Source organism: Saccopteryx bilineata, chromosome 1, assembly GCF_036850765.1.
Source record: "Saccopteryx bilineata isolate mSacBil1 chromosome 1, mSacBil1_pri_phased_curated, whole genome shotgun sequence".
Lineage (NCBI taxonomy): Eukaryota > Metazoa > Chordata > Mammalia > Chiroptera > Emballonuridae > Saccopteryx > Saccopteryx bilineata.
Genome location: NC_089490.1, coordinates 216,746,988 through 216,758,525, shown reverse-complemented (window position 1 = coordinate 216,758,525; position 11,538 = coordinate 216,746,988). Strand labels below are relative to the sequence as shown.

Sequence of the window (11,538 nt, the reverse complement as noted above, 5' to 3'; positions counted from 1 at the left end):
TTTGCTTAGTGGGGGACTGATGCGGAATCCTCCTTATATCTCTTACCAAACCTGGGAGAGTTACCGAGCAAAATCAAGAGATAGTTTATTCAACAAATAATTTCTAAGTGGCTTCTAGGTGCCAGGTTCGAATCTGGCCCTGGGGATACAGAGAACAAGGCATCAAAGTCCCAGCTCCATGATGGAAATTGGTAGTGGCAATTTAAGGGATAAAGAAAAGTCCTCCTTGTCCCCCTGGCATCCTTTCCCCGCTGCACCTGACATGACATCACCTTTCTTTCTCACTAGCTTTAAAGTCCCACTTTTAAGATTGACTCTACAAACCTTTCCCAAGACCTATCAAGTGCTTTGCAATGTACTAGGTGCTGAGGGTGGTTTGATGGTGAGCAAAGCACAACTTTTGCCATCGTGTAGCTTAAAAAGGGTTCTACATGTGTAAAAGGAAGTAATACATTCAACTCACAGGGCCACTTGTTCTCCAAGAGCATTAGTTTACAAGATAAACTGACACCTAGAAGCACAGGGTCTCCGCTGTCCTCCAGCAGGCCTAGGAACTGGCCTGGCTAGTGGGTGTCACAGACCTGACAGCAAAGCTCCCTGACACAGGGAGCTTTCTACCCAAGGCACGGAAATCCCCCAACAGCCAGGGCAGGAATCGGGCACAAAGCAAAGGCACCAAAGGGACTGTGTGTTCACTTCGCTGTACATGCCCACAAATAAACTCAAAAGTACCACAGTATCAATTTTGAGGTCACACATAAATTTTAGCAAGTAGGCAAACTCACAAATCCAGAACTCATGAGTAATGAGAATGGATTACAAAACTTGATCATGTCGCTGTCCTGTCTGAGCCTTCAGTGTCCTGCCATTGCTCCCAGGGAACTGGGCTTGTCCACCCCTGTAGTTCAGTCATGGGACCAATTATTTAGATAATGGCTGAGCTTATGTGTTGGCCTTCTGTGCTTCTTGGGGACAGAAATTGTTTATTGGTATTCCTATCACATAACACAGTGGTTGGGCCATAGTAAATGTTTAATAAGTAGTAGTAAATTAAAAAAATAAGTGAATAGTCATTAAAGGGAAATCAATAAATAAGTAGGGTAGATCTCAAGGTATCCAGGAAACATGATAGTTAAACCATTATTTAAAGTTATTTTCAAATAATTGGTAAGAAATTTTCCCAGAGTACATAAATCTATAAAAATGATCAATTAAACCTTGGTACCAAACTTCCCACCAGCAAAATAAAAAAAGTAGTAACCTATTTGCTGGCCTGCACCACTCAACCCTTCAGTTTGGTGAACTTGTAGAGCTAAATAGAATACCTTTCACTCTCACTCCAATGCCTGCTGGGAACACTGATGACTTTGTCTGAATTAGTTCTGTCTGAGGCTCCAGTTCTGCTTACATGCCAGCTCTCCTTTGCTCTTTGTGTGGATTCCAGCAAGTGTGTTCTGAGAGCTCAGTCCTCCTCCACTTTCTGCCCAGTGAATTTTAACCCCATTATTTGATATTCATTTAAACAGTGAGCAGGGCCAATTTGGGGAGCTCCATGATTTTGGTTTCAGTGATGCCGATATCAGGACAGGATTTGCAGTGTTCTGACCAGAGGATTCTTGGAAACGCTGGTGGTTTTTACGGGGCTTTTGAATGGGTTGTTTTAATCTTGCCAAGTGAACGGCTTTTATTGTGTGTGACAGTCCCAGCAACCACGATAGTCATACTTTCCACTCTCATGTATTCAGGATAAAAAAGAAAGCAGGCAGAGCTAGCTAGGCTCTGAAGATAATTCTCAAATCTCTATTCACAACCAGTCATCAAGTACTATTTTATTTTTTAAATATCTTTTACACTTCTCCATCCTCATAGCTAGGACCTTGGTCTGGTGCCAGTTGTATCTCCTGCACGGACTAAAATGAGCTTCCTGATAGTTGTTTTCTTTTTTTTCAGTGTGTCAATTCCTCCCCTTCTCCATTCTACCCATTCTGAACCTTGGCCATGTTAACACTCTAAAACACAGATTTCCCTATCTCTTCTTCTCTTTTACTGTAGTGTGTGTGGTTGACTGTTCCTCACCATGTCTTCTCACGAGACTTTAAGGGTCATGCAATTCCTGGCCCAGAAATGATAGTAGAATCATCCTATTCCAAAGGATTCAGATAAAAACTGGTAATAAAATCGGATACAACTCCAAGAGGAGATACGGAGGAAGAACCAAGGACTGTCCGTAAGGGATCACATAGGAGATGGCACGCATATTTAGGCTGTTTTAGGGTCACTAGCATTTTAACACATCACATGGAAAATATAATCACCATTTGGACAGTTGCACATGTGTTTTTTTAGGGGGGGGATGAATTTTCACTTTGTTTCTATGTTTCTGCAATAATAGGTTGGTTTAGTAATAAATATGTGGGTCTTTTTCATGGAAAAAAAATCCAACCTACAGATTTCATCATTCATGTCCCCAAAATATCTATGCTTCCTTTATGTCGAAGAGTAAGTCCAAGAGCCCCAGATTGGGGTTGATAGCTGATAATCCATCCCATCTGTACTCTTTGGTTTCCTGGGCTTCCATTACCTGCTCTACCCCAGTTGTCATCCTCATTCTTGCTCACAGGTCTACATTTCATCTCCAAGGTGTCACTCATTTTGGCCTACGTCCTAGAAAGCCTGTTTCTTTAACTCCTTGAAGACCTAGAGAAGTCCAGTTTCCTCTACAAGGCCTTTCTCTAGTGATGGTTTCCATTGTGAACTCCTGGAGTTTGTAGCACTCTGTTTCAATACTTACATTATTCAATAATGCTTTCCATTGTTTTTAACTCTTTTATGTATTAATATGTATATCTGAATTGTAAGCCCATGAGGGTCCAGGACTTATTTTAGGCCAGCACTGTCTAGTACAAATATAACAGCAGCCACAAATGCAAGCCTCATATGTAATAAGTTTTTTAGTGGTCTTATAAAAAACCACTAAAAAATAATTTATAAAAATTATTTTTATAAAAAATATTTATAAAAAATAAAGAGGTAAAATTAATTTTAATAACATTTTATTTAACCAAATATATCCAAAATATTATTTTAACATAAACAACTGTTAGTGAGATATCTCAGTGCTTTCTTTCATACTAAGTGTTTGGGATTTAGTGTGTATTTTGTACCTACAGTGCATCTCACTTTGGACTGGCCACATGTCAAGTGCTTAGTAGCCCTGTGGGGCTAGTGGCTATCACATTGGGAAGCTCAGTTTTGAGCACACTTAGCTCTTGACATACTATACTGTTGAGCAACAGAATAATGTACACAAGAAATGTGAGTCAACAGTTGTCATACTGGAAGAGGGTCTCTGGCACAACTTTCTGTACTTGACCCTGTTCTGTTTATCATTTTTCATTGAATAGTTGGATACTCTGTAGTTAAGAACACTGCTTAGCAAGGTACATATAGTTAAACATATTGTACTGTGCAATTAAATGTGTATTAAGAGGTGGGTTGTGGCCCTGGCTGGTTGGCTCAGTGGTAGAGCATCAGCCCAGGATGTGGATATCTGGGGTTTGATTCCTGGTCAGGGCACACAGGAGAAGAGACCATCTGCTTCTCTACCCTTCCTCCTCTCTCTTCTCTCTTCTTCTCCCATAGCCATGGCTTGAATGTTTGGAGCAAGTTGGCTCCGGCACTGAGGATGGCTCCATGGCCTCGCCTCAAGCACTAAAATAGCTCAGTTACCAAGCAATGGAGTGACGGCCCCAGATGGTCAGAGCACCATCCCATAGGGGGCTTGCTGTGTGGATCCTGGTAAGGGTGCATGTGAGAGTCTGTCTCTCTGACTTCCCACTTCTTACTTAAGAAAAAAAAAAGATGGATTGCATGTTATGTGTTTATCACATTTAAAAAACAAAAAGAATACCGGCTCTGAGTCAGCCCTTAATTTCAAATCTCAGCTCTACCACGATGACATGTGTGAATGTGAGCAAGTTAATTTTTTTCTCTTAACTCTGGTTCCATCATCCACAAATGGGTACAATCATGCCACCCTCAAAGGAATGTCATGAAGAGTAAACAAGACAGTTACCCCAGTACACAGACATATTAGGCCCTTAGAAATATTAGATTTTACAACTATTATAATCACCTTAAGTGGTATACTTATTAATTTAGCAGATGAGATATTTCTAGGAAATATAGGTATTAAGTTAAAGAACCAAGTTCAAAAAGTTTTTCCCTGATGTGGTCCAAGTGGTTGAATAAAACAAGATGAAATTCAATACGTGTTATTCAAAATGTTACACTTAGGTTAAAAAATCCAGCTACACAAAAAATAAGTTTTCAACTTAACTGTAGCACATATAAAAAGAGGCATTTAATTATTCATTGACTAAATATAGTTAAGAATAAAATTGTATTCGGTGGGACACTTGAATTTATGTAAACACAATAAATTAAAATCAATAAAAATTTTAAAAAAGGATAAAATTGTAATCATGCTTTTTATTCCATATTTAATGTAAAATGCAAATAGTACAAAAAGGTGTAAAGAAAAAGATTTAAACTCTCCCTCTCAGAACCTTCCTTTCCCATTCCCTAGAAGTGTAGAGCCAGCCACTTTCTTACATGTTTTTCCAGAAATGTCCTAGGCCTACACAAACATATATTTATCTTAACACTTAAGAAGCTAGCCTATTATTCCCTTGTGCTACTTACTTAAAAATGGTTAAAACTAAAGTTGAATTAAAATTCATTATTATTCCAAAGTATGATGTGTCAATTCCCAATTTTGATTTTAAGCTTCAAAAGAAGTAGGAAAATAGGAAGGTGGAGGAAATAGTCCCAAACTATTGAAAACTGATCAAATACATGTGGAATTTTTTACTTACTGTATTTTTCACTCCATAAGATGTACCTGACCATAAGACACACCTAGGGTTTGAAGGAGGAAAATAAGAAAAAAATATTCTGAACCAAATGGTGTGTTAAAATATTTAATAAGCCTGACCAGGTGGTGGCACAGTGGATAGAGCGTCAGACTGGGATGCAGAGGACCCAGGTTCGAGACTCCATGGTCACCAGCTTGAGCGCGGGCTCATCTGGATTGAGCAAAAGCTCACCAGCTTGAACCCAAGGTCACTGGCTCCAGCAAGGGGTTACTCAGTCTGCTGAAGGCCTGCGGTCAAGGCACATATGAGAAAGCAATCAATGAACAACTAAGGTGTTGCAATGCGCAATGAAAAACTAATGATTGATGCTTCTCATCTCCGTTCATATCTGTCTGTCCCTGTATGACTCACTCTCTGTCTCTGTAAAAAAAAATTTTTTTTTTAAATTTTAATAAAATACCGTATTTTTCACTCCATAAGATGCATGGGCATTTTCCTCTCCACTTTGGGGAGGGGGAGGTGTATCTTATGGAGCAAAAAATAATGTACATATGAACTCTAACTTTAAAGAAAAATACTGACAAACAGTAGGTGTCTGGAGGAGAGTGATTAGGGTAAATCAAAACCATATCTTCAAGAAGAGCTGTAGGATCTGCAGGAGGTTAACAATTTAACTGGAAGAAGGGATATCTCAGGATGTGATAGGTGCTTCCCTGGGAGGAAAAACAGCCATGCAGATGACTTCAGAGAACAGTGTTTAACCAGGATAGTAACGGTTGAAAATGCTTTCTGCCCTGGCCGGTTGGCTCAGTGGTAGAGCGTCGGTCTGGCGTGCAGGAGTCCCAGGTTTGATTCCCGGCCAGGGCACCCAGGAGAAGTGCCCATCTGCTTCTCCACCCCTCCTCCTGTCCTTCCTCTCTGTCTCTCTCTTCCCCTCCCGCAGCTGAGGCTCCATGGGAGCAAAGTTGGCCCGGGCGTTGAGGATGGTTCTGTGGCCTCTGCCTCAGGCGCTAGGATGGCTCTGGATGCAACAGAGCAATGCCCCAGAGGGGCAGAGCATCGCCCCTGGTGAGTGTGCCGGGTGGATCCCGGTCGGGCGCATGCGGGAGTCTGTCTGACTGCCTCTCCGTTTCCAGCTTTGGAAAAATGCAAAAAAGAAAAAAGAAAAAAAGAAAATGCTTTCTAGCCTAACCTGTGGTGGCACAGTGGGTAAAGCATCAACCTGGAATGCTGAGGTTGCCAGTTCAAAACCCTGGGCTTGCCTAGTCAAGGCACATATAGGAGTTGATGCTTCTTGCTCCTCTCCCTTCTCTCTTTCTCTCCCTCTCCCTCTCTCTCTCTCTAAAATGAAGAAAGTCTTTAAAAAATAGTAAAAATGCTCTCTAGAAGAGGCATTTTTTAAAACTAAATAAGGACTTCTGTTAAGATGAAATAACACATCTTCATTAGGAGCCACCATGCAGGACAATTACTTCTAAAATTAGAAAGATCTGAAATTGGAATGGCAGGTTTTTACCAAGTATGACCTTCAAATCATTTCAGATGTTTAAGGAGAGGCTGATACTTTATTAACAAAAATAATTACCATGTTCTTAAAACTATTTATTCATGCTCTCAGAGTAACTGACATATCTTTGAATCAGGCTCATTGCCTGGCATAAAACATTAAAGGGGAAGGGAAAAAAGGAGGGAGGGAGAGAAATAGGAATGTGTGATAATAATACAAGCATTTTTTTTCCCTCCTCTTAGTGCTTTTTCCCTTCCCACTAGCTTGTCTATCAATTTTAGTCTCCTCTTGCCTTGTTTTTCACAAATACTTCTGGAATTTTAGTCTACTCCACTTTCCCAACTCCTCTTCTACCAGAGTTGTGACTGTTTAAATCCCTCCATTCTTCTCATCTCCCAAAGAGCTTTGTCTGGTCCAGTCAAGCCTCCTTAGCTAGGTGTCTGCTCTTACACTTAAGGAAATAAAGCTTGTGGCAGATTCTTCCCAAATGTGTTTTTAACTTTTTTTTAGAGACAGAGAGAGAGATAGGCGGGCAGATGAGAAGCATCAATTTGTAGTTGTGGCACCTTAGTTGTTCATTAATTGCTTCTCACATATACCCAGGGGCCTCCAGTTGAGCCAGTGACCCCTTGCTCAAGACAGTGACCTTGGGCTTAAGTCAGTGACCTTGGGCTTCAAGCCAATGACCATGGGATCATATCCATGACCCCATGCTCGAGCCAATGAGCCTGCATTCAAAGAGGATGAGCCCGTGCTCAAGCCGGTAACCTCGGGGTTTCAAACCTGGGTCCTCAGCATCCTGGGTCAATGCTGTATCCACTGTGTCACCACTGATCAGGCTCTTCCCAAATGTTTTAATTTATTTACAAAAATTTCTAGGTTTCTGCAGTCTCTTTTGCCTTTTTTTTATTTTTTTATTACTTCAATGGGCTATTGAGTCAAAGTGTTTCTAATTCTGGTTGAGATCTCTCTACCTTATGATCTCATCCATTTCAAGGGTTTTTTGACCATCACCTCTCAGTGCAATCTCTGGTTGGCTTTTACACAACCAGTTACCTGGATTCTGCCCCTGGTATCTCCTTAATAAGAAGACAAGACCTGTGGTGATGTCCCATTGCTTATTAGCTAAGCAAATTGGGCAAATCAACAACCTTTGATGAGCTTCCTCATTCATTCATCTGAGTGATACTCATCTCTCAGAGTTTGTGGGGTCAGTGAGGAAAATCTATGAAAAAGTGCTTTATAAAGTAAATGAGTTGTTTCTGTTTTCTAACCTTTGCTTTCTGCTGCCCCATTCAGGCCTTCATGTCCTCTCCATTCAAAGATGCATTAGCCTCTCAACTCCTCTCCCTGTCTCTAGTCCTGTGATGGCGAACCTTTTTATAAAAACCGCCCACTTTTGCAGTGCTGGCCAACCTGGTCCCTCCCACCCACTAGTGGGTGGTCCAGCTTTCATGGTGGGCCAATCACACTGCCATTTGGTTGCTCCGCTACCACCCACCATGAAACATGGAACACCCACTAGTGGGCGGGAAGGACCAGGTTGACCAGCACTGCAAAAGTGGGCAGTTTTTATTCTTTTTTATTTTTATTTATTTTGTATTTTTTTGAATTATTTTTATTTATTTATTCATTTTAGAGAAGTGAGACAGAGAGAGAGAGAGAGAGAGAGAGAGAGAAGGGGGAGGAGCAGGAAGCATCAACTCCCAAATGTGCCTTGACTGGGCAAGCCCAGGGTTTTGAACTGGCGACCTCAGTGTTCCAGGTCGACACTTTATCCACTGCGCCACCACAGGTCAGGCCAAAGTGGACAGTTTTGCTGTTGTTGTTGTTGTATTTTTTTTTCACAGTCCATCTTTCTAACTTTATTCTGTTAAAATTTCTCTCAACATTTCTTGCTACTTATGAAATATTTTTGGTATTCTTTTATTTATTTTAATAAATAAATTTTTATTTTAATGGGGTGACATCAATAAATCAGGGTACATATATTCAAAGAAAACATGTCCAAGTTATCTTGTCATTCAATACTGTTGCATACCCATCACCCAAAGTCAGATTTTCCTCCATCACCTTCTATCTAGTTTTCTTTGTGCCCCTCCCCCACCCCCTCCCCCTCTCCCTCCTTCCCTCCCCCCGCCCCCCGTAACCACCACACTCTTGTCCATGTCTAATTAGCATCCTTATATTATTCTTCTAACTGCCTGAATTAGCCATGAGATACATTCTTTTTTTTTTTGATTAATTTTGATGGGGTGACATTAATAAAATTGTCTTCCGTCACCTTCTAACTGGTTTTCTTTGTGCCCTCCCCTATCCCCCTCCCTCTCCTCCCCCCCACCCTGTAACCCCAACACTGTTGTCCATGTCTCTGAGTCTCATTTTTATGTCCCACCTATGTATGGAATCATATAGTTCTTAGTTTTTTCTGATTTATTTTGCTAAGTATAATGTTATCAAGGTCCATCCATGTTGTTGTAAAAGATCCGATGTCACCATTTCTTATGGCTGAGTAGTATTCCATAGTATATATATACCAAAGCTTTTTAATCCACTCGTCCTCTGATGGACACTTGGGCTGTTTCCAGATCTTCACTATTGTGAACAATGCTGCCATAAACATGGGGGTGCATTTCTTCTTTTCAAACAGTGCTGTGGTGTTCTTGGTGTATATTCCTAACAGTGGTATATAGCTGGGTCAAAAGGCAGTTCGATTTTTAATTTCTTGAGGAATCTCCGTACTGTTTTCCACAGTGGCTGCACCAGTCTGCATTCTCACCAGCAGTGTAGGAGGGTTCCCTTTTCTCCACATCCTCGCCAGCACAAAGTGGACAGTTTTTACAAACAGGTTCACCATCACAGCTCTAGTCTCTGTCTCCATCCCCAACCTATCCATTGCACAAGTACCAGAATGATTTTTCTTTTTTTATTAAGTGAGAGGTGGGAAAGCAGAGACAGACTCTCACATATTCCCTGACTGGGATCTACCTGGCAAGTTCCCTACTGGGCAATATTCTGCCCATCTGGGGCTGCTGCTCTGCTGTTCAACAACTGAGCTACTTTAGTGCCTGAGGTGAGACCCTGCAGCCATCCTCAGCCCCTGGGACCAACTTGCTTGAACCATTTCAAGCTATAGCTGTGGGGTGGAAAGATAGAGAGGGTAGGGGGAGGGGTGGAGAAGCAGATGGTCGTTCCGTGTTCCCTGACCGGGAATCGAACCTGGGACTTCCATATGCTGGGCCAATGCTCTACCACTGAGTGAACTGGCCAGGGCCCAGAATGATTTTTCTAAAGCTCAGATTGTGTTGCTTCAAAATGCACCCCATTGCCTAAGAAATAGAATCCAAACTTTTCAGTACTCAGTTTGAAACACTGCCTGATCTGATGTGGAAGCTACTGTTCTAGTCTTTCTGCCTCTTGTCGCCCAAAGGCAGCTCACCTTCCAACCAATTGCAACTATTCTCACCCTTGCTGGTCTGGCTGCACTTAATCAAAGTCTACTTAGCCTTCAAGCACTATTTAAGTGAATCCATTTCTGATGGGCCTTGTTTGAAACCCAGAAGAAACTGGTCTCTGCTGGGACTGCCACAATGTTTGATTTCTACTTCTGTGACATTGTGACCTCTCTAAATAAAGTGGTGAAGTCATGGACTTGAACCTCATCCATCTTTGTGTTTATCCCTTTGAGTAGTGAGTTTTTTTCATGCTCGCTGATCCCCAGGAGTGAGTTTTATTTTTCAAAAAATGAAATTAGTTCCAGTTACAGTTTTATTAACTTAAAATCATGTTTGTTTGATAATCAATATATGGAAACAACAAGAACATACATTTGCCATTTTTAATGTTGCCTTACACATTTTTAAAATAAAAATTTTTGTTATCTCATGCAATTCTCTTGTACCTCCCATCTGTAAATAAAGAAGTATTGTTATTAGCAAATCTCAAATATGTACTCACATATGATGATATTCTTAGGACAATTTATAGGTATTTTTATTTATTTCTTAGATTTAAAATGTTTTCAAACTGTGGTATTTCTCAAAACGTGGGTGCAGGCAAAGTGGTTTGTTACATTCAATGCACATCACCCTTGGGTCCCTCCGTTCACGCTCCCTTCTTGTAGTGTGCTGACATACGAAGCATTTTCGTTGTGGCTTATCGTTTGAGGCTGTTGCAGGGACTGGCTTTGGTAAGTGACACCCTGAAAGACGAAGGCTGTCTCCGACTGAAGGCTGTCTCCTACTGCTCCAGCCCAGAGTTTGAAGAAGTACATGTACAATCATACTCTGGTCAGACGGCACAAGGACATACATGAATGTTTGTACTGCTCAAAGGATTGTTGTAGAATTTAGCACAGTGACTAACACATAGTAGATACTCAAGAACTTACCTCTAATCATATATTCTTATTTTTTCTTTTTTTATGGCTGTTTATTGTTTATTTTTCATGTGGTGTAATGCACACGGTTATGGGTGTCAGGAAGGCTCATGTGTGGCTTGAGTAGGAAAGAGCTGGGCTCCCTCAATTTCCTTTTTGGTATTTTGCTGTTTTGATAAAAAAAAAAAAAAAAAAGAACTGTCGGGAGCCAATCCACTAATGTTGGCTAACTAGGTAACAGCAGGAGAAGATCCACAACTGCTGGTTGACAAAGTCACAGCAAAAGAAGATAGAGTCACCGCAGTAAAGACCAACAGCTGCGGGTTGACAAAGTCACCGCAAGGAAAGGCACAACGATACTTCCCCCTTTAATCTTTTGAATTAATCTGGCCTTATATCCCCCCTTTTTCTGGGTGTGTGCTATTATTTGTGGCACAGGGATAATAGTACCGTGCTTTCCCTGTAGATTTGTAGTAATTTCTTTGGAAATGAGACAGAAGGTGTAAGTTCCACAGAAAAGCCTGTAAGCCCCTTGAACTGGGCTCATGGATATAAGAGGCTGGCTATGATATCCCTCGTAAAAGGTTAAGTTTGCAGGAGAATTTCTTCTTAATTATGTTAGAAAGAATAGATTGTGACTTGTGTATGGGTAGAAGGCAGTGGCTGTGCAGAGCACCTTTCGGCCTTCACTTAATTCATCATTTTTTCTCCCTAGCCTTTTCATGTGATAGAGTAGAGAAACTTTCCTTTCTTTTTGCTTATTTGATCTGCAAATA

General features: G+C 41.0%; 1 pseudogene; it reads left to right on the top strand.

The window, feature by feature from the left end:
• Nucleotides 1-2,077: 2,077 nt before the first annotated feature.
• On the top strand, nt 2,078-2,231 carry LOC136319458 (putative ribosomal protein eL39-like 5; annotated as a pseudogene).
• Nucleotides 2,232-11,538: the final 9,307 nt, after the last annotated feature.